The 27,414-nt window shown below is 38.8% G+C and overlaps 1 long non-coding RNA gene across 2 annotated transcripts in view; it reads left to right on the top strand.

Moving 5' to 3' along the window:
- The first annotated feature begins 9,200 nt into the window (after window positions 1–9,200).
- Window positions 9,201–27,414, top strand: part of LOC103098296 (uncharacterized) — a 45,998-nt gene continuing 27,784 nt past the window's right edge. The window contains exons 1-2 of one of the 2 annotated variants that reach the window (XR_008913605.1): window positions 9,201–14,192; window positions 15,650–24,678. This is a non-coding gene — a long non-coding RNA (uncharacterized LOC103098296). Of the gene's footprint in view, window positions 24,679–27,414 lie in introns of both variants that reach the window. The other variant, XR_008913604.1, reaches the window with a different exon arrangement.

Here is a 27,414-nt window from a genome sequence, read left to right as displayed (position 1 = left end):
CTCTTACTGCTCTTCTGCCTTGGAACTGATTCCCAGTTTTGATTCTAAGATGGAGGGTAAGGGTATAAAAAATATGAAATATTGTGATTATTTCTTTTTCCCCCCAGATGTTCATGGTTTCTTTTATAACCCATTCCAGAATTTTGGCAGGGATTGGCATTAACTACACCAATCTGTAATTTGAAATATTTACTTTCTTCTTATTTTTGAAAATTGGGGCATTTTTCCATGTCTAGTCCCATAGCACTACTCCTGTTCATTGCAATTCCTCAAGATCACTACTAAAAATTCAGCAATTATATCTTTAAGTTCTCTCAACACTTTAGACTACAGTTTAGCTGGGTAAGGTTATTTGACCTCGTTGAGGGAAGCCAAGTGCTTTCTTGCTCATTTTGGATTTTAATTTCCCATGAATCATTTTTGTTCTGGCCTCAGGCACTCTACTTAAAAGAGAAAACAAAATGGTTGTTCTACTTTCTCTTTTTTGCCCATTATTATCTTTTCACCCAAACCTGATTGATTAGTTGATTAAAAGGAGGCAGGGGTTCAACCCCATTTTTTGTCGCTAGTATTTATTCGTGGCCCAATCTCATGCTAGGCTTTTAACTTTCCTGTCACAATTCTTGTAAGACCTTGACTTGTGGGGGGTATTTAACATCCCTTATTTGTCATTTCTTTCACCTCTTGTATCTTCTTTTACCTCTTGTAAGCGGATCTGTGATTTTTTTCTTCAATGGGGGCACTCTCTGTAATGATGCAGATCACAACCACTCATGCGTGAGCATCCTGGGCAGCATCTGTCTCCTGCCTCTTGTGGATTGGTTGTTGGGCGGCTTCTGAACCTAAGAACACGCTTGTAGAGTGTAATGCTTGAAAGTGCTTTCATGTGTACGCTCTATTTCTTTGGAGCCCATCATCCACTTGATCAAAATCTTCTATTATAGGCCTTCTCCTGTAGGATAAAGTCCAGATTTCTCTGTCTTATATCCAAGGCCAGCTATAGCCTGACCTTTGCTTATGGCTCCAACCTTAACTCCTCCTGCTCTCCTCCAAGAGCTTCATACCGTGCATGACGTAGGGTTTTATGTCTAGCTTTGTATGGGTCTCTTTAGCTTACTGGCCCATCTACTTTTTGTATCTCTGCTTCCTCACTCCCTTTTTGAAAGACCGAGTACCTATAGCAAGACCTATTATCACCACTGACTCATCAACCTAACATCTCACCATGATTACCTGAAAGCTGGCGCCATGTTGCTTCCAAAAGAGAAGGAAAAGCTCCTTTCTGTTTCAAGTTTTATTCAGGTCGGAGGGTAGGGAGAGCCTCCTTTGAAGGGCTTCGTGCTTTTCTAGTCTTTTGTCCCAACCTATTTGAATTTCAGAAATTTCTAAAGATTATAAGACTGATTCTTTTTCTCTTATTGATTCTATCAGCCCTTTAATGCCCTCCTGAGAGACTATAGCAATCCTCAGAGCCTGGGCAGTTTGAAAGCAAGGATTTAGAACCTGGGGATTTGCTTTGCTTATGAGTAGAATGGAAGGACGATTGAATCCCAGGGAGGGAATCTGTCAAGGCAGCTGCATATTCAGTAGGGATGGTGGGGATCTATTTTTTCCTAACACTGGAGATGCCAGAGATGGTGATTAGGATAATTACTATTATTGCTGCACATGTTAAGTATCTTTATAGCACTTGGTAATTATTAACTCCACCCCACCACAGCCCTAGATGATAATGCAGTATTGTTATAGACAGATACATTAATTAAGGAACAAGCCTTGGTAGCCATTTAACAATATCGACAAGAGGGCTTAGCAGCAGTCCAAGTTTGGAGACTTATTCTGGTGGCTTTACTAAGCAGAGTATTCTGGAAAATGACTAAATTGCTGGGCCTTATCTTTAAATAGGAAGAATATATTGACCTGCATTAGAGCATTTCTAGGAGGAATGGCTAACAAAAAGTAGTTATTAAAGTGCTTGGCAAAATAAAAAATGAGCTTTTACTGTCTAATACCAAGAATAACTCATCTTAATTCACATGCAACTCATCTGTGAGCATCCTCTGCCTTGATGCTCCTATTCTAGTGATTCCTGTTATTACAGCTTGAGTGCTTAGAAGCATTAATTTAAAATAAAGGTTAGATGCAATGATTAGATATGTGGGTTCTTGTGTTGATTTGTTGTTTTTCATTCATGCCTGATTCTACATGACCCTTTAGACTTTTGTTCATGACGTTTACCTGGCAAAGATACTGGTATGGTTTGCCATTTCCTTCTCCAGTGTGCCCTCATTTTACAAATTAGGAACTGAGGCAAATAGGGGTTAAGCCACTTGGTTAAGTCACACAGCCAGTAAGTGTCTAAGGTCTTCTTGACTCTAAACTCCTTTCTCTACCGTATCACCTAGCTGCCCTGTATTTATGATCTGGGATTATGTGAAAGATTAGTCTGTGAGACAGGCTTCTTGTTTCACCTTCTGATTTTTGTATTAAGAATTGAAAGGGCCATAGAAAGAAATTCCTCTAGATGACTCATTAGAGGAGGGGAGAGGGATCTATTTGTAAATGAAGGTGATATAAAAACAGACATAAATAAAAATATACTTTAAAAAAAGATTCTGCTGGCTGGAATTCTTTAATCAAGAAAGCTACTTTCATCCTATACACTTAACTGACTTTTTTTTCAGGGATTGAAGTGGAGATTTTTATACATAGTAAAAAAACATATTTAGATCTTGTCTGATAAGATTTAGATCTTTTTTTGGCCCAATTCTATAGAGAAAGCTAGCTTCCCTTAGGAATTCTCAAAATCCTGTCTTAACCTAAGGTAGAATTCTAGGATTGAATTAGCTGGAATTGAGAAAAGGAATTAGGAGACAGAGTTTTCAGTGGTTCAAGTAGAAGACAAACAGAAGTCTTGGTCAGTACCAGTGTTGAGCTAATAGCACTTACTCTTAAGTGAGGAAGCCAAAGAGAGGAAGTTTTGGGGGATTATAGCCAAAGTTGGAGAGAAAGAAAATGTTTGACTGTAATGAGAAAATATTATAATTTCTTTTCTCATGTAAGTTAGGCTAGTTTCTTTCCTGAAGTCAGTAAACATTAAGTGTTTACTATGTGCTGGACACTTTGCTAAATTCTGGGTATACAAAAAGAGGCAAAAGATATTCCTTGCCCTCAAAGAACTTATAGTCTAATAGGGGGAGGGAAAACAAGCAAACAAATATATACAAACAAGCTATATAGAGGATAAATAGGAAATAAATAAGATAAGGAGAGATACTAGAATTAAAAGGGCTTGGGGAAAGTTTCCTGTAGAATATGGGATTTTGGTTGGGCCTTAAAGGGAGTTGGTGGAGATGAGGAGGTAGTGTTTTAGATATGGGGGACAGCCAGAGAAAATGCTTGGATCCAAAATATGGAGGGACTTATTCATGGAACAGCAAGGAGCCCAGCATCACTGGATCAAAGTGTATTTGGGGGCAGAGGACATGGTGTCAGTTATATGAAGTTTGGAAAGGTAGGAAGGGGTAGTTTATAAAGGGTTTTGAACTCCAAACAGGATTTTGTATTTGACCCTGGAGGCAATAGGGAACCATTGAAGTTTGTTGAGTAGGGGAGTGTCAGACCTGCACTTTAGGAAAATAATTTTGGTGGCTGATTGGAGGATGGATCGGAGAGGAGAGAGACTTGAGGCAGGCCAACCAGTAGCTATTGCAATACTTTAGGCATGAGGTGATGAAGGGACTGTACCGACTGTACCAGAGTAGTGTCAGTGTCAGAGGAATGAAGGTGGTATATTCAAGAGATGTTGCAAAGGCAAAGTTCATAGGCTTTGGCATTGGATTAGTTATAAGGTATGAGAGATACTGAGGAATAGAAGATGACACCTAGGTTTCATGTCTGAGGAAGGATGATATTGCCCTTTACAGTAAAGGGAAATGTAGAAGGGAGAGAGGTTTTAGGAAGAAAGGTAATTAATTACATTTTGGACATGTTGAGTTTAAAATGTTTATGGGATATCTTTGAAATATCTAAAAGGCATTTGGAGATGGGAGATTAGAGGTCATCAGAGAATTTGATCTGGGAGATCTGAGAATCATCAGCTTAGAGATGGTAATTAAATTCATGGGAACTGATAAGATCACCAAATGAAGTAATATAGAGGGAGACTGATCCTGACGGGCACCTATGTTTACAGGATATGATCTGGTAGAGGATCCAGCAAAGGATACAGAGAGTGATCAGATAATTAGGAGGAGAGCCAAGAGAGAATGGTGTCCCAAAAGCCTAGAAAAAAGAGAGTATTGAGAAGAAGTGATCAATGGTGTCAAAGGCTATAGAGAGGTCAAGGAAAGTAAGGAGTGAGAAAAGGCCATTGAATTTTATAGTTAGGAGAGAGAGGAGAGAGAATTTCAGTTGAATAAAGAGGTCACAAGCCAGATTATAAGGACTTAAGAAGAGAGCAGGAGAGAATGAATGGAGGTACCTAGTCTAGATGGACGTTTTAGGCAGTTGTTTATCCACAAAGGGCAGAACAAGGATTGGAAGGATCAAGTTAGGACTTTATTCAGGATAGGGGACATATGGGCATGTCTGTAGCCAGTAGGGAATAAACCAGTGTACAGAAAGATGAAAATAAATGATAGTGTAGGAATGACAGAGGAGGAAATCTGTTGGAGGATATGAGATGGAATGGGATCTTTTGATCAGGAGTGCTTAGTCATGGTAAGGAGTAAGCCTCTTCATGTGAGATAGGAGTGAAGGAGAAGAGACCAACAGAAGGCACTTGGGGAAAAAAAGGCACTTGAGAGACAGGAGATGAGGAAGAGGGGAGAAGAGGAAGTTCGCAATGAATGGTTCATTTTTTTCTGTAAAATCTGAGGCAAGGTTTTCAGCTGAGAGAGTACAGAGAGGAGGTGCCATGGGTTTGAGGAAGGATAAAAAGATTTGGAAGAACTGCTGTGGAGAGTGAGGAAGTGAGTGAATAATGGAGATGTAGTACAATTGCCTTATAACAACGAGAGCCCCATTGTGTTGTGTAACATAAATTTGTAGTAAACACAGTCAGAATGGTTGTGTGATTTCCCCCACCGTCATTCAGCAGCACTTGTGTAGTAGCAAAGGCAACAAATATGGAAGTAGCCAAGGCTGAGGCTTATCAGGGTGCAATCAATGAAATAGTAACAGGGCTGGGTACTCAAGAAAAGAAGACAGTAGAGTTGAATTGGTTCACCAAGGGATCAAAATGGGGAAAAGAAGAGTGAGTGGCAAGTATAGGGGAGAAGCCCTGAGAGAGAATTGAAGAGTCAAGGGAGTGGAGATCACAGGATGGACAAAGAATAGGGTTTAATAAGGAAATGTAAGAGAAGTGAAAAGCCAATATATTTTGGTTGGATCTGGTTGAACATAGAGGTAGTGTATTTGTGGATGGTGGCAAGATCAAGGGTATGATCATCTTTGTGTGTAGTGGTAAATAGGGTGTTTGAGGGAGAATCAATATGTATTTTGGAGTCTCTTAGCATGAGATCAGGAGTTGGGGAGGGGAGAAAACTTGTGAATTTAGGTACCAATTAAGGAAAGAAGGGAATGACTTGGAGTTTTGTAGACAACAGCTACCAGGATTTCAATTGGATGACAGAGACGAATGACATGAATCACAAAGGAGAGGTTCATGAGTGATGGCATGGAGTCAGGAAAAGAACTTGGAAGTGGCAATGGAACTTGACCAACGAGTTGAAGGGAATGAATGACAGTGCAGCCAGTATTGAAAAGGATGGCCAGGAAAGCTGTGTTATTGATGGAGAGACAGGTTTCTGTAACAGCGAGAAGATAGGAATGGAAGAGAAAAAAGATTTAGGATGAAGAGAAGTTGGTTGCCTGTGGAACAGGTATTTCAGGAGCACAGTGGGAAGAGAGGATGTTTGATTGGAAATAAGGATGGGAGATTTGAGGGAAATGGGAATAAGGAATAAGGTGGTAGAAGATGGGAAATGGGTTTGATAATGACCTATGGGGGATCAGAATCATGTATAGGGAATGATCCAGTGTGAAACTATTCGTGAATGAATGGAAGACGCCCCTTCTTTTTTCAAAGAAGGTTGGAAATTGGGCTGGAGACAAGCATGGCACGTGACTGAACACAAGAGACATTATTTCACTTTTCTTCCCTCTTAAAGCCAGAGATTAGGCAGGAAAGGGCACATCATCCCACTTCCCACTAAATTTCTTCTTCTTCTCTCAAGGGACATATTCAGCAGGCCTGGAGGGCATGTGAGATTAAAGGTCTGGCCAGCCGTCCTAGGGACTTGATGAACCATCTCTTGACAACATCTTCCTGGGAGCCTGTGGCCATAGTAATGTGGCTTTCTGGTTCCCTCGGGGTATACAAAGGCTCGCCATGTAGAGTCAGGGCCTTTCACACTTAGTGGATGTCCCAAGACTATCTGAGTCATCACAACCTCCCCTGTTGACCAGAGGCTTTTCCACATGGAAACAAGGGTATAGGAGCAGTATATCTATTTAAGTGGAATGCTGCAGTATCCTTGTTTGAATATTGCTTCTCTGCTATGGCTAAATAAATCTCCTTTTTTGTTAAGTGTTAACTATTGGATCGCCTATAAGTCTCATTTCAGCCTTTTCTCTGATCCAATTAAACTAGCATCTCAAATGAGAGAACAATTCTGAGGCATATGATTAGGGTGAGGGTTGGGAAAGGATCCAAGTCCAGGACAGGTAAACAATATCAAGCTAAAAATATCACAAAGGGAATAACCAAGAGAGGAGCTGAGAGGTCAAAATCAAGGCAGGTGACCTCTGTTTGACACAGGTAAGATAGAGGGTAAGGCTCCTGGACCTGGCATTTAAATTCTGCCCCATGCTTATCGACGGTATGACTTTGGGCAAGTCATGAAGCCTCTGTTTCCTCATTTGCAAAAAGGGATAATAATATCACCTACTTCACAGGGTTGTGAGGATTATACAGCATAACATGTATAGTGCCTTGCAAACCTTAAGGTACTATATAAATACTAGCTTTGTTTATTATTATTATTATCACACATCACCCAAACCTAGATGAAATCCTCTTAGAAAATAAGAGTGGAAGATAAGAGCTCCTTCCCCAAAGGACTCTAACTGTAGCTTTCTAGAGCTGCCAGACTAATTTAGTCCACTCATATGCAGCATTAGGACACATTATGCAAATCAAATAAATGAACAGAAAAATGAAAAGTCCTCAACAATCGCCATGGATTAGATTCTTGACACCTGAGGGATAAGAATCATGAATTTATAGAACTCTAGATTTGAAAAGGACATTAACAATGTAGTTCAACACCACTCATTTTACAGATGAAGAAATGGGAAGAATGTGCTACCTTCCTCACAGCCTGGGAATGAGGTTGTTGGAACGTCTGGTCTTGCAGCAGATCAGATAACAAGGAAACCACAATCAAGAATTTTGAAATATGCTTGGTTGATGGTGAATATAAACTTTTTTTATTCATTCTGATTCCCAAAGACAGAAACATGTCTAGCTACATAAAGGTCTTTAATTAGTAATTAATAGAAAAGTTGATACACTAAACTTAATCCTAATTAATATCACCAGCAATAGGGATTTCCTTTAACATTGATCCCAGTGAATAAACAATCTACTTAACTAAGCAAAGAGTATTTAGTTCCTATATAAAGTGGATAGAGGCTGGGCCTGGAGTCAGGAAGACCTGAGTTCAAATCCAGCCTCAGATACTCACTAGCTTTGTGATCCTGGGCAAGTCACTTAACCTCTATATGTCTTAATCCACACTTCTAGGCACAACTAGATGTCACAGTGAATAGAGCACCTGGCACAGAGTCATTATTGATGATGAGAATAGATCATGATACTGGTATTGGTAAACCCTTTCAATTCTCCACTTAGTTGTTATCTTCCTTCCATTTTCAACTCTTGGAATTACCTGGATATCATGCCAGGATTTCTGCAGACTTGTTTTTTCAGTTAAAAAAAAGGCACTGAAGTTATTTCCCCCCTTTACATCACTATCAATCCCCAGGAACATTTCTAGTATAACTTTGTAACAAAGTAGCTTAATTAACCAAAACCAATAAGCATGTTGGTTTGACACATATCTGGCAACATATGCCTCAGTTCTATAGTTACTCCTCTGCAAAGAGAGAGAGACAGGTTTCACTGTTAATAATTTAAATTCAAGATTGATCACTGTATTGTTCAGGGTTCTGATATCTTGTAGTATTGTTTCCCTTTAAATTGCTGTGGTCATGTAATGCTTGTGTGGTTTTACTTACTTTGTTCTGCATCAGTACATCTGTAAATCTTCTTATGTTTATCTGCATCAGCTGTTAAGAGTATACTAATATTACATTAATATGCTGCAGCTAGTTCAGCCATTCTTTAGCTGATGGGCAGCCACTTTGTCTCTGGTCCCTTGAAACCACAAGATGAGCTGCTAGAAATATTTTTATAATATAGAACCTTTCTCCTTCAGGTTTGTTTTTCTTTTCACTGCTTTTCAGTGTGTTGAGGGATGGCATGCCAAATAAGGTTTTACAATCCTTTTCTATTATGTTTTGCAAATAAAATTTGTACATCAACCTGGTATTGTCATTGGCTATCTTATTTTTTGCTTGGTAAAAAAGATCAAGTGTTTGATGTCTAAAGATAGGTCCTTTGGCCTCCTTATTGTAGTCAACTACTCTATGGTAGTTAAACTCTTATAATAACTATAATCCACACCATTTTTTTGTAGCTTTCTTTACCCATTTCCAATTTTCAGCACTAATTGTTTTAATAAATCAGTTTAGATCTGCCATAACTTTATGCAATATCATTTTCTCTTGTTTATCTTTTTAATGTGGCATTTATTTTGCTTTAATTAGTTGATTATCTGATTACACACTGATGCCTGATTTAAAAATGACTCTCGAGGGGATATGACTGAGGAGAGACTCTAAATGAACACTCTAATGCAAATACCAACAACAGGGAAATGGGTTCAAGTCAAGAACACATGTGATAACCAGTGGAATCGTGTGTCGGCTATGGGAGAGGGAAAGGTGGTGGGAGAGGGGGCGGGGAGGAAAAGAAAATGATCTTTGTTTCCAGTGAATAATGTTTGGAAATGACCAAATAAATTTTTAAAAAAGAAAAAAAATACTAGCAAAAAAAATGACTCTCACATTAGTAATCAGTTATTTCCCTTTAAGACCCGTGATTTTATGGGGTTTTGTTTGTTTGTTTGTTTGTTTGTTTTTGGTTCCAGCACTTTTACCTTTTTTTTTTTTGAGGAAGATACTAAAAAACATAAATATGGAGTTTCTTAACAATCTAACCATCACTGGTCACTTTCATTTTTGGATCTTGAACCATATTATCTAACATTTTTCAATATTTATTCCATGTCATCCTTCAAGTATGGTTTGTGGATGATGCTCTGGATAGAATGCTGGCCTTGAAGCCTAGAAGGCCTGGATCAAATCTCACCTTTCTGATACTTAGTAATGTGTAGCCCTAGGCATGTTCTCTTCCTTCACTAACCTTTAATTTTCTTATGTTGAATTTTTTTGTGGTTGAGACTAAAATCTAAAATATTTTAATTAGGTGGTCATCAGGGATTTCATTTCTAAATCCCAAAATGAATTACTAAAGGAAAGAGAATTTATGGTAGTTTATTTATAATAGAGAGAAGATATTAAAGAATGAGAGAGAGAGAGAGAGAGAGAGAGAGAGAGAGAGAGAGAGAGAGAGAGAGAGAGAGAGAGAGAGAGAGAGGAAACTCCAGCTTCCTCTGAGCCAGGTATAAATACTAAGGCCCTAATCAGGAAAAAGAATCTCAAGACAATGGGCCTTTCTTGGAGGTTTATACCTCCAAGAAAGGCAGGGTCACTAAGTCAGCCTTTTACTCACCAACAGTGACTGTCTAAAATGGAAAGCAGTCTGAGGTCTCCTGCATGAGCTCCTCCTGGGGTCCAGTTCCACAGTCTCTCCTCCAAGTCAGAGAGCTCTTTGATCTCCTCGAATTGAATATCCTCCATCCAACTCGAATCTCTCAAATCAAATATCTCTGAAATCTTCTTCTGGCCTCTGGTCCTCTTTTAAAAGATCTTTTTCTCTTGTGTCACCTCCCCTAAATTTCACATCTACCAATCACAGCAGATGCTTTTCTCCAGAACTGCCCACTCTTTAGTTCCCATCTTCTTTGGTTAGATTATACCCTTTGGGTTACTTAATACCTTTTTTGGTTAGTTCACCTTTAGTAATTGCTTAACACCTTTTTGTAGTTAAAATTGGTAGATCTACTTAAAATACTGAGTTATCACCTTTTGGGGATTAAAGTCTAAAAATAGATTGTGGATTACAACTTAATCTTCCCAATAAAGGAAGAGCCAAGTACCTTCATTGTTACAATCAGGGGATTACAATTTAATCTTCACAATAAAGGAAGAGCTAAGTATCTTCATTGTTACAATCAGGAGATAGCCAATCTTCATACTTATCCCCAAAATGGTGATGATGGAATCTCCTTCATAGGATTATTGTGAAACTCAAATGAAATGGTGTATGAAAAGTGCTTTGCCAGTTTTTTAAACCTTATACAGAAATCAGTCACTAGTATTACATGGCTTGACTTTGAAGATCTTGTCAGATTCTTCATAGGCTTTCACCATTTCATCATCTTCTCTAATGTATGTTGGCATTTGATCTGCAGTTGGTTTTTTGCCTGCATCAATTGTGAGCCCTACAAAGTGAAATTATTATTCTTTGAAATGTTTTTTGTTTTATTTGGGTACATCATGAAACTGCTTAACCAACTCTTTTCTTTGCTTCTTCAAGAAGGTCCTGTGTGCAGTCCCTCCATTTACTGGCAATTTCTTGATATCTTCTGATTTCACATATTAATAATGCTCAATATTTTCGGGGTTTAGTTCCTCCAGTCATATATCAACTCACTGGACAAATGTCTTTCATTTAGAGCATGAATAATTACACTATGTTTATAGACTAGCCGAAGCATTGAAAACAGTTTAGACAGTGCTGCTTTAGCACTGTCTTAAATTGAAAGGAAATAACTGTCAGAGCCATTAGTGCCAGGGCTCATGGAAACAACCCTGAAAGCATATCAAAAATTGGAAGTAAATTGATAAATTCTGTGTATTGAGGGAGATCTGATAATTTTGGTTGTAGTTTGGCTAATCTCATAGAAGGGCCTTCAAGGTCAAGTTTGTCTGTCTAGACCTAAAAAAGAATTATCTAATCCAGAGATTAGGCAAGTAATCTTGGAGTTCATGTTGAAATTCAGGGTCTACTGCTTACTCTTATGAGACATTCTCTCTGTGTTGTTGCCTTTTTCCTAGTTATGAAATTAGGATAATAATTTTTGAGACATAGTTATGATTTTTTTAAAGCTTAGAGTCATAGAATCTTAACATTGAGAGGAGCCAGTCTAGCCTCCCTTCCAAGAAAGGAATTCCTTCTTTGAGCCTAGCAGAGACAAGCTATGGGAAATGCAAAGTGAAATGCACAAGATGTCATGGGAAAGAGGAAAATGTTTTTTTCAGATGGGTAATATGATTAGCAATATGTTATTTTTAAATGAAATGCACCTATTCTGATTTTAGTGAATAAGCAGTCTAAGAGATAAAAGGGCCTTGTTATATTACTCTACTTATGAAAAGAAGATGGTAGATAAGGAAGTGTTGATCCAAGAAGAATAAAATTTCAATATAGAGGACAGGGAACACAGAAGGAAATTCTGATAAAGGGAAGAGGAAATCTAAATGAGAGAAAAAAGCATAGCAATTATGATGGAATGAAAATCAATAAAACCAAAATGAAAAGACCATAAGTCAAAATGGGGCCAGAATGTCTTGTCTGATACAGAAACTTCCATCCATATTGTTCACAGAAAAAGTTACCTTTTAGCAAGCTGTGAGCAGAAGAAGATAGGAATCATAGAAATAAAGGGAGACTCTCAGAGGTCATCTAGTTAATTTTTGAAATTAGGCAGCAAGCAAAGGTACCAAATAATTTCATACAGTTAAGAAACTATCCTATATTTTAAGGCTCCTCCTGGAAAAGGCAATTTTGAATAATTTATAACATCTATCCTTGCTTAATAATTTTCACTTTCAGAAAATGTTTCCTTGTCTAAATTTCATTTGGCTATTGTGAAGATTAAAATTATAACCCCTGACTATTTTTAGATTTAATCACCAAAAGTGTAAATACCCTATTTAAAGGTTGAGTATGGAGATCTGCCCATTTTTGGATCTAATCACCAAAAGTATAAACAACCCACTTAATCATTAAGTTGGAGGTCTGTGACCCACATGTACAATAGGGGGTGACGAATCAGAATTAAACTAACTGCCCCAGGGCAGTCTTAAAGCAAAGCTTCAACTGTGATTGGTAGATGTAAAATTAGGGGAAGACACAGGAAGTGACACAAAAGAAGCATTTTTAAAAGGAGCTGTCACTTCCTGTGAGGGTCAGTTCTTCATTCTTTGGAAGTGGAGACTGGAGACAATTCTTCATTCTTGGGAGTGGAGGCTGGACCTGAGATTGGTGAAGCTGTTCTAAAATCTCTTCCTTTGAACTGAAACGTGGTGAGTGAAAAGCTGACTCTTACTGCTGGATTTTCTGAGAAAACTAACCTCAGAAGAGATTTACCTCTTGAAGAGAGACTTAGATATCTTACTTATCCTCTCTCTAATTTTCTTCATTCTTTCTACACTTTGTAAATAAATTGTAAATAAATCTCTTTGGAATAAATTAAATTCCTGGTGACCACACTCTTAAATAATCCAATCCAACCCTTTAAAAAATAACCCCTTTCCCCCCCTTACACTGCCCAGGTTGTGTCCTAGTGATGTCTGAAAGAGTTCTGTTTAGTTAGGTTAAATTTCTCCACTGGCAGCCTCTTTCATCTTTTAAGATTACTTATTAGACAGTTTTTGTTTGAAGAACACACATTTAGGTATTTGGTAATAAAAAAAAAAGAATAAGAAAGACTTCTATTCCCCTCCCCCCAATAATGGGTGGCTCAAACTACATTCAATCCAGAAGTTAGAAAAGAATTTTATTTGAAGAAGAGGTTTAAGGTCATGAAATAGCCTAATAGCTGATGGAATAGCCTGGGAGCTAATCAAATAGCTTTGGGACTGATGAATTAGCCCTAGGGCTAGTAGGGTAGCAGTTCTGGAACAGATGGAATAGCAGCTCCATACCCCTGGGCTAATGGAGTGGCAACTCTCAGGTTCCTGGAGTAGCCCTTTGGGCTGTGAATCAGGGTTTGCATATTTATTAGAGCCTGGGGTCTAGTATCTCCCACTCCAGGGAAATCTCCTCTTTTCCAGAAAACCCTGGAAAATGGGGATGGCCAAATTTAGGTCTAGGTATGATTCTGGGTTTGGCACATCAGAGGTTAACTTTGGGGACACCAGAAAGGGAATAAGGAACATGCACAGATTTGGAGGATCCTTCTGGAATGCCAGAGCCTTTAATGAGCATGTGCCATGTTTCCCCATGGTTCCATCTGGCATCATTTGTCAATGTGGGAGATGTCTCGCTATCCTTCTGGAATGTAGGGAGGGGATACAGCATGGTAGATGACCACTATGGATAGTTAATAATGCCTAGCAGTTTAGAACTAAGGTAAATAAAGAATAACACGAGTAACTAATGATGTAGAGCAGGCACAAAGCTGATGCCAGCATAGAATATTACAGATCCAGTAAAGGTAATTGATGATACAGAATGGGTAAATGATCAACAATATAGATTCTACAGTGCATGTTTGACTAATGCTAGAACTACAGGTTTTGCAGTTGATGCTTAACTAGTGCTAACTGGTGAGAACTGCAAGATTTCAGAGCATGAGGATCCTGTTTCTATTAGTGCCCTCCACTGCCCACTGCCAGTCTCCATCAGTATCATGGATAGTTTTATTTTTGTTCTTGTATCTCCAGCATCTAGCACAGTCCGGCATAAAGAAGCTACTTAATGCCAAATGAAGATCCTTTAGCTACAAATGTATGAACTTATAATCCTATAAGAAAGGAAAAAAAACTCATTTTTTCTTTCTTGAATTTTCTCTCCCTTGTATTTTCAGGCCTCAGTGACAGAAGGAGTTCCTTTCTCTTCTAACCATGAGGAGCAGAAAATGCTGTCTTACAGGGTAAACACATGACAATCTGCCTCTACTTTTTCAGGCAAACTTGAAAGGGGAGTGCTTCTGCCTTTTTGCTTCTTTTTCTTAGCAAAAGTCAGAGACTAGAAATACTGAGGATGGACATTTACAATTTGGGCTCTTTCCTTTTGGGTAGGTTAATTCAGTGTTCAAGAGCTGGGCACTGGCCTTGCAGAGGTAAGACCTTAATAATATGTTTTTCAGAGGGAAGATAACCCTTCAGCTAAAGGACCAAAGCCATGCCACTTGGGACCAGTAGATCTGACCCTTCCGACCCGTTGTGACATTTCTGAGTTGCTCTGATACCCAAATGGCATGTTTAATATCATAGGAGGAAGGAATTCTGTTACCCACTTTAGGAAAACCTATACCTTTCCTGGGAGGAGGAAAAGGAATAAAAAAGAGAAATGGACCCTTTTGCATCAGGCCCCTAGGATAAAGCCTTGTCCATGAGAACCCAGAGTCTTTTGGGATGCTTGGGCTTTTATTGACATGAACATAAATGATTGCTTTTCCAACATAAGAACCACAGCAGAGAGTACAGGGACTAGTGACCCGCATCATTCTCTGTTCTGTGCCTTGTCACAGACTGGCTTCAGCTTTTTTGAAGTCTGCCTTTAATTAGAGGGGTTAGACTCACCATTCTCACACTTTTCAGTTCATTAACAAATCTCTAATTGGAGGAAGTTGCTAATTATAGCAATAATTATGGCCGAACATCTTAAAAACATTCCCCCAAAGTGTATAGTATATATCAGGTAAGGGACAGAGAATTTATTCCTATGTAGAATAAAGAATGCTCAATATAAAAGGCTCATAGTATGCATTAATAGAATGATTTAAACAACTTAGAAACTAAACTTATAATTATGGTTAAAATTGACTAGGAGGTTAATATTTTGAACCTAATCAGAACAATAGCATGATTATACAATACTGCTACAATACGGCTTTTCACGTTTAACTTCAGTATTGGGTACCATCTGGTCATTTTTCGTCGTTGCTAGTAAAATAAACCAGACTTGCCCCCCTCCTTCTAGTAGCTGAATTTTCTAATGCTACTCCAGCGAATACCACTGCTTCTGCTATGCCAGTTGCCTCCCAAGACTTCTTGACCCTTCAAAACTCACATCCACCATAGAATACTCATTCTCCTAAGATCAAGAAAGAGCAAATGCAAAGAGAGACAGCAGCATCCAGGTCTCCAATGCAAACTCGACTGCTTAAGTCTCCTTGGAACTAACTGCTACAAGGGCAGGATAGTCATTCCATTGGGATAGAGAAGGGCTCTGGGCTTCCTACTGCCCGCTGGAGTCATGTCCCATTCCATGGAGATTCATAGCCAAAAGACCCCAGCAGGAACTTGTCTCTCTTTTAACAAGTCCCCTGAGTAATCTGATTCTCTGGCTCAGCAGCTAACTAGTCAACTCTTCATCATCCCACAGAGTAAGACCCTGCATATGACTGGAAGTAACCCACCCACCCAGGCTTTGAAATAGTAGATTAGAAGAGACAAAGGCTATCTGCCTGCATACTCTATGCAGCCCCCTAGAAAGGGCAAATCCAAGTGTGCTCCATGACTATATTACATAGTATTTTCTTAACGCTTTTTTGGTGAGTATCTGTTGAAATAATCACATGATTTTTATTATCTCGGTTGTTTAAATGATTAATTCCAACTGAATCATCAAAGATTGACTCATCCTTGCATCCCTGGTAAGTCATGGTAAATTATTTTCTTGATATATATAGTTATAGTCTTGTGAGAATTTCATTTACTTTTTTATTGCAATGATGATAAAATGAATGAGTGTGGGGAGTTGGTAGGGGAACTCTGATGAGTTTTTAAGAAGCAGATTTTTGGAATCTATGAAACTGAACTGAAAGGCCTGCTCAGCCTCTTCTGTACTAGCGCTAAAGATAGCTAGCTCCTCCCAACAGAGTTCCATTCTTGTAAGGGTCCAAGCCAAGCATACCATCTTGGGGTAGCTGTGTTATCCAGGCACTAAAACTCATCCCCTGGAGGTATCCGAGCTCCCATCAATCATCTCACTTTAGGACAGCCCCAGGCACTGATACTTGTCAAGAATAGTTTGTCTTACCTTGTCAAGGAGCATGTCTTACACTATAGCAAGGGAAGTATGGACTATTAAAGGTTCCCAACAAAGGTGAACTCTCGGAAAGCCAATTAAACTGCTAGAAAGTCAGATTATGAGGAAAACTGTAAAGGAGTGAAACTGAAATTGGGAATAAAAGTTGTTCTGGGTCTGATACCAACATTGTACTATGAGTTCCTTTATAGGAAGGACCCTGCTATTCACATTGAGGGAAATCCCAGATGGGAACTAAATAATACCTCTGTTTTAAAATTTTTACCTAGATAAATTTAGATGGGGTCATAAGGAGTTAAAGAGATAGACTGACCCTTCTCTGACCCCAGGATCACGATGGAGCCTTTGGGGAGTCACTAGACGATAGATGATATGTTTTACATATAATGTATTGAACAGGAGCATGCAGAGGATCATACTATCCATAGGGATTCCCTCTTCCATTTGGACTTTGTGCTAGATTTTCTTTATGACTATTAACACCTTTTGTTAATATATATCCCCTTATCTGATGCCTCACTTTATTTATCGAAAGGTTATCAAACAGACAATTCTGGTGTAACATATTCCAGGGAATCATTTATGATTTTGACTCATGTCATGGGAGACTCATTGTTTGAGGAGGGCCTTTAAGGCTGTGTTCTGCTTTTCACATCAAACACTTTTACATTCATTAAGCTAGAAGCACAGTGGGATCTTGGATTCTCTATTCTTTTCAGCCAGTTGTGTGTCTAAAAATGTGATCTGCTGCAAAAGTTTGCTTTTTCCCTAAAAAAAAAAATTAAATTCTTTTTAATCAACAACAAAAAAAAAATTTGCTCTTTTTCCTTCACACTGAGAAAGAAGAGAAAAAGAAAAGGGAAAAAACCCAAGTATGCTGTTTATTCCTTTCTAGTATCCTCTTTAAGGATACTTTTGATGCATATCTAAATGATTTTCATAAAAACTTCATGTGAATGGGAAAGTGAGAATGTATACTGGTAGTTACTGATATTCTCTTGATTGCCTTTTTTAAAATATTAGGGTCTAATTATACCCTCTTCCTTCCCCAACATCTTTGCTATCTTCTTTCATATTCCTTGAATACTAATCCTTCAGTACCCTTAAAATTGCATTTTCCCACCTAGAACCGCCTCTATATATTCTTGTTCTGGTCTAGCTGCTTTTTCCTTTGTTTTCTTGAGTGCCATTTCTACTTCCTCAGGTAGTACTTTCAGTTTTCTGATGCTAAATGTCCAAATGTAGCAGTTCCACTATCCTTGATTGTGAAAACAAGTTTGCTATAAAAAATTTTTCCTTTTTTGGCCATTTCATTGTCATTCCAGTTTCATCTTTAAATGACATTGGGATAACTTTGCTGATTTGGGTCTCTCACAAACTTTCTGTAACCTTGTTTTCCTCTCCACTGGTTCTTGATGTTATGTAGGGTTAAACTGTATATACTCTTCCAACGTATCTCCTCAAAATTTTACAAAGGAGTTAATATTCTAAGCTGATATTGCATTTGGCTCTCATGTGTTTCTGCTTAACAAAGAGATCGCTTGTTTACTAATGGGATTTCTCAGCTCTTTTGGTCTCATGGCAACTGATTTATATTAGTTACATTTTTGTAGGAAATTGTTTTAATTAAATCAATGTCCATTCTTCTATCTACCCTCGCCTAATCTTTCCCCCCTTTTTGCAGCAGCAGTTTGTTCCAATAAGCCAGGTCAGATTTGTTTTAATTTCATGAAAAATCTTTCTCATTATTTTGCATTACATTTTATCTTTGCTCTAACAAGTCAGCAGTCTAATTTGTACAGACTCAAATCAGTAAAAAGTTGTTTTCGGTTCAAACATAATCAACATCATTTGTTTGTGTTTTTATTTTTGTTCTTGCCATTTCTAGTGTCCTCTAATTCCTTTCTCAACATGAATGATATATAGGCATGAGGGTTCTATGTAGAAGACGAGTCTGAAATATCTCCCATTCATTCCTTGCCTTTGAACCATATTTTCCCCCATATTTTTCTTCACCTTATGCTCTACCGACCTTTTTTTTTTTAACCCTTACCTTCCATCTTAGAACCAATAAATACTGTGTATTGGTTCTAAGGCAGAAGAGTGGTAAGGGCTGGGCAATGGGGGTTAAGTGACTTGCCCAGGGTCACACAGCTGGGAAGTGTCTGAGGTCATATTTGAACCCAGGACCTCTGTTCTCTGGGTCTGGCTCTCAATCCATTGAGCCACCCAACTGCCCCTACCTACCTTTGTTTTGAAGTCACCAAGTATTAATATAGATGTTGAATTAATCTAGAGGGGGGTCACATCAAGTTCTACATAGAATTTGTCTATTTCCTCATTCTTTGCAACTGATGTTTACACGTAAGCTGCAGTTCTTCTTATGAAGAAGGTCTTTTGGAAGGTACTTATTATAAACACTGCACTGTAAAGTAATGAAATGTCCCATAAGATCATGTTTCTTGATGCGTTTGGAAACATGACAGAACCAATTCCACTAACCCTTTGATTTGCCTCTCTAAGGAAATCCTGTGAACCATCCTTCCATTCAATTTCCTTTTGATTGTTTTTGTTTTTGTTTTTTGCTTTAATTTATAGCAAGAATGTCAAGACTTACATGACTCCTTTCCTTCAGTCAGCACTCATTAGACAAAGGTTTCACTTTTAGAATACAATCAGCTAGTTTAATGCTCCTAGACCTAAACATTGTGTGATTCTTAGCGATGTTGGTGTTCTTTATCAACCCTCTGCCACCATTAATGAACAGGATCAAAGAAAAGTTTCTATTTTTTTCCTTCATTTCATTGGTTGCCATGGCCAAAAAAAAATTATCACCAAGTATTTCATACTCGCAATGGTTCTTTTTGGCCATCTTCTTGTCATTCTGCTGTGCTCCAGCCTCTTTCTCTGACCTCCTGTGCTCCTGACTAATAAGAATTCACCATATTGTACCAGCCTTAAACCCATTGGGCTTCTTGGACCATATTGCTGTCATGCTGCTACAGGTATCTCCATCCTGTCACTCCCACTGCTTTTTCCCTTTCTCTGGGAATATTAATAAAAATCATTACTGCCATTATTCAAATTACTGCCATTATATCAAATGCCCTGTGACTCCAGTTGCCATCCCTGTGGCTTCCTAGACTCTCTCTCTGGCCATCACTTCCCTTTATGCAGAAATGCATTATCTTCTCCTTTTAAAGTATCAGCTCCTGGAGGGCAGAGATTATATGTGCTTAATAAATGTTTTTCTCATTCATTTAATCTAGTTTCACAGAATCAGAGTTATAAGAGACTTTTAGCCATTTAGTCCTACTGATACAGGAAAGGAATCCCCACCATAACATAGTTTCTCAGTGGTCATCCAGTCTCTGCTTGAGGGCCTTCAAGGAGAGGGAACCATTATCTCTCAGGTAGTCCATTTGGAAAGCTTTCAGGTGATCAGCCCTCTGTAATTCTCTTAGCTGAAACATGGTCTATTGCCAAGATTGAATCAGAGCTTTTTGAGCCTAATAGAAGACTGCAGATCTTGTGCTCTTTTGGGATAGCACTCAAAAATTCAGGGTCACCTCAATTCATTAATGAAATCTCAGAATAGGATTTGTGGAATCATTATATACTCTTAAATTTGACTAACCGTTTTTAGAATTCTTTCTCAAAAAAGAAAAAAGGTATCCTTTCTATGCTAAGCTGCAGGTTTAGATGCTAAGCTAAAACTACCTTTTAAAAAGTCTTACCTTTAAAATATTTAAGTATTTTTAAGTATTCTGTAGGAAGTGCAGCAGTTTGGTTACTAACACAGTGGGAAGGAGTAGGACAGCTAATTCTAGAATGCAATAATTTTGACTCAGGGTAGAATAGAGACAAATAGGGCAGAAGTTGAATTTTTTTTACTAGTTATACCAGCTCTACCATTCAGGAAGCTGCCCTTTCTGGTCAAAGCCTTGACAGATGTGCCCATACATCCCAGTAATATTCTACTACATTCATAAGTTGCTGACCTAACCAAGAAACCTAATATAATCAAGAAACATATTCATACCCCAAAATCAGAGATCATTTTAATTGTAGCATGATTGTCAAAAGGTACCAAACCCAAGCTAACAGTGCTTGAAGGAAGTCCTGCTACTGTGTACCAGTTTTCTAACTACTGAAAAACTGTGGCGCTGTCTATCTTAACCCTTAATCACATTAGCATTGAACGATGATACTTTTATAACACTGATGCACAACCATAGTTTCAAAGTACCTGGTCTGACCTAGTAAGATCTCATAGGACACTTTCTAGCTGTGTAACTCTTAATCCCATCTGCCTACCCTTGCCTTTCTGTAGTAGAGTTGTCAATAGCACAGAAAGTCAGGGGGCTTTTTTTAACCACATAAAACCTTGCTGACCAGTTATAGTGTAAGAAAAAGCATAAAAGGAAAAGTCTTCCATATATTTCTGCAATGCTAGAATACCCCCAAATAGGTATCCCAGTTGAATCCCCAGAGATATTGTTCCCAGGCCAACAAATACACCAGTCACTGGAAAGCTACTCCAGATTTGGGGTGTATTTTGGGTCAATATCCACTTAAGATCATAGCTTAAGATCCCTATTAATGTTTTTTTTAAAAAAAACCAGACCAACCATAAGATATATTAGTTCAAAGCAAAAGACATCGTGTTAAACAGTATAAGAAAACATGATCCAAGAAAGATTTCTACGCACTCCACTGCCTGTTCTGATACAAATTGAGGTACATTCTCCCATGGGTTACCACACTTTTAGTGGAAAGGGGAAAACGTATGGCCAGGGCAATTCATGCTCTTAAAATGACAACCCTGCTGGAAACCTGTGCCTTCAAACTGCTATATTCTCTATGCTGTTAGAAATGACATTTACAAGAAACAAAGAAAGTGGGAGGGGGCAATTTAAGGCTACTGGAACATTGGGGAGACCACCTGGTAATATTTAGGCTACTAACAAACAGAATTTTCCCATTCTTTTCCTGGAATCTGACTTTAACCAGAAAGACAACATGCTGTTGTGAGGAATGTTGGACCTCAAATCCGAAGATCTAGTATTTAATTCTGGCCCCCATCACTTATTAACTGTTTATCTCTTAACAAATCAGTTGAACCCCAGTTCTTGTCTCTAGAAAAAGGAAATAGCAATACCTTCCTTACCTATCTCAAAGAGTTATTATGAGGCTCAAACAAGATAATATATAATGTGTCTGAAAGTGTATTATAATTGCTTTATATATATAAATATATAACATATTATTTATTTCCCCAGTTACTTTCTTAGATTTGAGCTTGTATGGAGAGAGAGAGATTCTAGCACAGGTCCCTTAATTTTGATAGCCTTCTTTCTCTGTGGAGTCTGTGTGTGTGTGTGTGTGTGTGTGTGTGTGTGTTTCTCAATTTTAAAAGTCTTACAGACACAGTGCTGACTCTGGCATTCCCTTGTGTTGGTGTCCACTGTGACTCTTGGAGTCATGGTGAATTTATCTGGTATTAGTCCAAGGATTACTGGATGCTTAGTTTTCCATACCTGTCAAAAGCTATTATTGATGGGCACATTTTATAAATGCAATGAATAAATAAACAGCAGATAGCTAGTCCCCTCAGCTTTGTGCTTATTAGAGGCTCTGATGGGCAGCTGATGTCTTTGCTTCTCTCTAAGTCTGGGCCTTCCTTTCCTGGAAAAAAAAACCACATAAGAAGGAAATAACACACTTAAACTATACATTTTATATGTACACATATTTTATATGTATATATATGTACACACATGTACATATACATATATGTAAGAAAGTTGTGAATAAATTGATGGGGATTAGGACAGCAACTGGTTACTTGTGGGAATTGAGCAAACTAGAATGATACCATCTTGTGACAATTCTGGAGCTAGCTCAATTTCCTTTCTATTTAATTATAGGCTTAGTCCGAATTCTATCTTGTGAGAAAATTTTATTCATTTGTGAAAATTGGGAGAAAACCGTATTACATTGTTTGAACCTTACTCTGCATAGCTGGGAAACTGGATCACTTATACTCGCTGTTTATAGACCCATAACCAAAGACCTAGGTTATATTGACCAGAAATGTAGTTAAATCCTAAGTTTGATGTAAAGAGTTTTCTCATAATTATATATTTCAAGAAACCTATATATCTTATCTGAAAACTGCCCCCCCTCCATACTGATCAATCAGGTATTGTTTCTACCTTCTTTTCTTTGTTTACAGATACTTGGGGAGGAGTAGGAAACCTCTTTTCCTGAATTCAGGAAATTGTATCTGTTCTCTCCCTCCCAATTTGGAAAATCTCTCATCTTTATCCAATTAGAAATCATATTACCAAAAGTTATGTTGTTTCCTTTTAATTAATTGATCTTATTTGATTATTTTTAATGTATAAAAATTTATTTTCCTGAATTCAGAATATAGCCCTAAACTGAGGAAGGGGTTTGGTCCTGATTTGTTAGGCAATTGGCATGCATTGCTTAATAAATCAATATGCTCAGAAGATCAAACCTTTGTTTCCCCAACCATTTGATCTTTTCCCCATTACATGTCTGAATTATTTTGGTCTTCTGAATCAAGACTAGTTAACTTTAGTTAAAGTTGTTTTGTGTATAGGGCTATTGTCATTTTTCTGGATCCTCATGATCCTCATTGCCAAAGGTGATATAGACTTAGTTTTGACCTTAAAGATATCTCTTTATACAAAATGTAAAAGTCCTTTGTTGCCACCTATAGATAAAGCTTTTGTTCCAGCAAAAAGTATGTCTCCCTATACAAAATATAGGTATCCCTATTCATACTACATTGGAACATTATGATGGTTATAACATAGCTAGTCACCCTTTGGCCTTGGCTTTTAAAAATATCTGTGGCCAAACAAACAGCTGTAGAGACCAGAGCTGAGATACAAAAAGAGGAAAGGTACCTGCTCATCTGCTGTAGACCCCTGTGAGAAACCAAGTGTGCCCCAGTGAGGAAGAAGCCATGGGACCTAAGAAATGGAGTCTGTGAATTATGCAGACTGTGCATGTCCCCCATGGTTAGTGGAGGGTCATCAGTACTCCATAGACCTCAAGTGCTCTTTGGGGGAATGTGTGTGTGTGTAGGGTGGGGAGGGGGCAGAATCAGAGTTGTACTATAGGTCTACAGAATCATCCAGGTCTCTTTACTGACTCTGATTGCCTTACCCTTACAGGAGACTTCAGCCCTAGGTTAAATCCATGAGTCTGGTGTACTGAACAAGACCCTACAGCAGTGATGGGGAACCTTTTAAAGATGGAGTGCTGGGTCCTGCCCCCACTCCACCCCTCTGAGTACCAGGCCCCCTCTTTCTCAGTCCCCTCCACTCCCCCCTCCTTACCCCACCCAGAGGAGGGAGAAAGTGCTCCTATTGGGCTTCTGGGCAGAGAGGTAGGGGATGTGAAAAATGTCTTCAGGCACAGAGGAAGGGGGGAGGGAAGCAGCTCCACCCAAGTCTCACCCAAGGGGGTGGTGGAGGGAGAAAGGTACATGTCCATAGAGAGTGCTCTACATGCCATCGTTGGCACCCGTACCATAGGTTCACCATCACTACCTTAGAGTGAGTGGAAACCCACTAGAGGGAAAAGGAAAGTTGTTTTTAACTGTTTATGGGCTCTTTTCTCATTTTGGAGGGCTATTTTTTTGGTCAGGTTAATAAAATCTGCCAAGTAGCCAATGTGTTGTTAGTCTGAGTGCTTTGCATAGGATCTCTGCTTCCTTTCTTTTAACTGTTGAGACTTAGATACAGTATGAAGTTTTACTTTCCTAGGGGAAAGTTGGTTGGGTTATCAGTCAAAATAAGGTGATTTGTATGATGTCCCTAAAATTGAATCTGATCTGTGTAAACCCAGAGCTACGTTTCCAAGTTCCTTTGATTGTTTTCAGACACCTGGGGAGGAGTGGGACACCTCTTTCCTCAAATTCAGGGAATTGCACCTGTTTGCTTTCTCCCTCTCAACTTGAAAAGCTCCTAATCTTTCATCTAGTTAGAAATTAGAAGCATATTCATGCTTCCAATAAACTTCCTTTCCCACTTATACATAAACTGCACATACACCTATCTTTCACACATTCTCCCCCACACAGTCCCTCTCACATTCAGCCAGCTCACATACTACCCACGCCCCTTTCTAGATCTGTTTCTCTTCTTCCCCTCACCCCAAGGTTTCTGAAGGAGGAAGTTTATTTTCTTCTTTTTTTCTCTTTCAGAGTAAGTCAGCAGCTGCCAGGGAAACAGAAGGAGTTAACAGCTATATTTTTAACTTGGCACCCATGGGAATAAATGACAACGTCTAACGTATGCATTAATACGTGGTGAAGTATTCTGGTGAGTATGCTTAGAACACCAGAGCATAGGAAATACCGTAGTAGGAAATGTTAGTGTCCCTTCAGCTCAATATTCTGACAGGAATCTCAGTGGACATCTGTCTATGATATTTATTAGCTGTGTGACCATTAACAAATGACTTAACCTCTCTGAGTTTCAGGTTTTTCATCTGTAAAAGAGATAATAATGCATGTACAAACTAAACCAAAGGATTATTGGAAGGAAAGCACTCTGCAAACTTTAAACACTATATGAAATAGATTCTTCTTCATGTTGTTGTTATTTACCAAAGTGAGGACCATGCATGTCTCACATAACATGAAATAAAAATGCTAATGATGAACCATAAAGATATTCCTTAATGATTCAATTCAGCAAGCATTAAGCACCAGTTGTGTGCATGTGGTAGACTAGCTGCTGGGGATACAAAGACAAAAGTGAGACAGGACCTGTCCTCAAGGAGCTCATGTTCTAATGGGGCAGTAGGGACAGGTTACTACATGGACACAAATAAGTAAAGACAAAGAAAATAAAGTAATTTAGGGGAAGCACTGTCATAAATAAGGTGGCCCATGAACTGAGCCCCTGAGGAAGTCAGGGCTGGTTGGTAGCTAGCAGGATGGGGCACTAGAAGCTTGCTGAAACTATGACCCCAAACTCCATAGATCAAATCCCTTCTCTGTTAAGAATCTGGGGGAACTAGTATAGTATGGTAGGAGGAATTCTGGCTTCATATTGAGTATCGAACACTTTTCATTTGTGTGACCTTGGGTAAGTCCCTCTGTCTCTGTGGACTTCAGACTCCTTTATCTAAAATGAAGAGATTGAACTAGAGGGATTCTAAGGTACCTGTCAGCCCTGCATCTGTGATCCTGTGATTCCAAGGGGTAGGGCTGATGTGGGAGTGGGGGGGAGCCTTTCCAGGCATGGGAGGACAGGTTATACGAAGGCAAGGGGCAGGAGAAAGACAAGTAGGCTTTTTGGACTGGACTATAGCATGTGTGAGGGGGAGGGATGTGAAATAAGACTGGAAAGACAGTGGAACCAGATTGTGAATGTTTGTGTCCCGTCATAGAGACAATAAGAAACCACTGAAGGTTCTGATGTAGGAGAGTGACACCTTCAGACGTCTACTTTGGGAGAATTGTTCTGGCACCTTTATGGAGGATGGATTAGAAAAGGCAGAGATGGGAAGCAGGACAACCAGCTGGGCGTCTAGGCCATGTGGGAAGTGATGAGGACCTGAATTTGGGTAATGACTGTGTAAATGAAGAGAAGAGGTCACATGCAGGAGGTGTTGCAGAGGCAGAATCAACAAGGCTTGACAATTGATTGGATATTGGGGGTGAGATACAGAGACAAATGACAAGTGACTCAAGTTTGGAGCTAAGTTGAATGGAAGGATGGTGGTGCTCTTGATAGAACTAGAGAAAATTAAGTAGAGGGATGGATTTAGGGGGAAGATAATAAGTTCATTTTTGAGTATGCAGAATTTAAGATATCTATGGGATAACCAGGTGGATAATCATAACTTATTATTTAGCTTATCTTAAAACCTTCTCAGAATTTACTTCTATTTCACATTTCTTATATAGAAAAATCCATACCATACTAGCTTTATTCAATAAAATTGTTCTTTTTTATGCAAAATGATCATCTTTAAACCTTAAGTTTAGGGGAGCTAAGTGGCTCAATGGATTAAGAGTCAAGCTTAGAAGCAGGAAGTCCTGGGTTCAAATTTGACCTCAGATTCTTCCTAGCAGTGTGACCTTGGGTAAGTCACTTAACCCCAATTGCCTAGCCCGTACCACTTTTCTGCCTTGGAAATGATACTTCTTATGGATTCTAAAAGAAGGTAAGGATTAAAAAAACTTTAAATCTACTCATTTTAGTATTCTAGGATTTGGTGAAAATAGTAATTTCTGCCATAGGGATAGTTGCATTCCCATTCTAAGCTCTGAGTATGTTTTCTTTCAGTCTTTATCTATCCAGACTGAAACGGATAATGCAACCCATAGTTTGGAACCACAGCTTTGTGCTTACATGGAGTAGATTCCATTTTTTTTAAACCCTTACCTTCAGAAGAGTGGTAAGGGCTAGGCAATAGGGGTCAAATGACTTACCCAGGGTCACACAACTGGGAAGTGGCTGAGGCCAGATTTGAACCTAGGACCTCCCGTCTCTAGGCCTAGCTCTCAATCCACTGAGCTACCCAGCTGCCCCCATAGATTCCATTTCTAAGACTGTTTCTAACAATAACTTTTAAAGGTTATGTCCCTAATCAAGATTTTTCCTAGTAATATCAGAATTTGGCTTGTGTCTAAGAGAGCCCCCAGCGCTCATGCAAACACTCAGGCTAACAACAGCAAATACAGGACAAGTTTTTTTTTTCTTTTTTTAGCCCAACAAAAATCACAGAGGATTCATTTATACTGCTGAGTCCCCAAACAGTCAAAACAACTCCCTTTCAAATGGACTTAACCTTTTTCAGGGATCTAGACAAACATCTAGACTTAAAAGCATTATCCTCATTGGAAACCTTACAAGGAGAAAACACTTGGTATTGCTAGATAAACCACTCACCCTTCTCCTCAATTTGGCCCTGACCCTTAGGGACTGGTAGAGTCCTCTCAAGTTATGGTTCTATGCTACGGGGGTGTTGCTAGAGAGCTCAATATCCCTCTCTCTCTTCTGGTAGGTTTTACCTTCCTTCAGGACCTAGGCAGTCCACCTGCC

This window comes from Monodelphis domestica, chromosome 7 (assembly GCF_027887165.1).
Source record: "Monodelphis domestica isolate mMonDom1 chromosome 7, mMonDom1.pri, whole genome shotgun sequence".
NCBI lineage: Eukaryota > Metazoa > Chordata > Mammalia > Didelphimorphia > Didelphidae > Monodelphis > Monodelphis domestica.
This window is presented reverse-complemented; position numbering and strand designations above follow the sequence as displayed.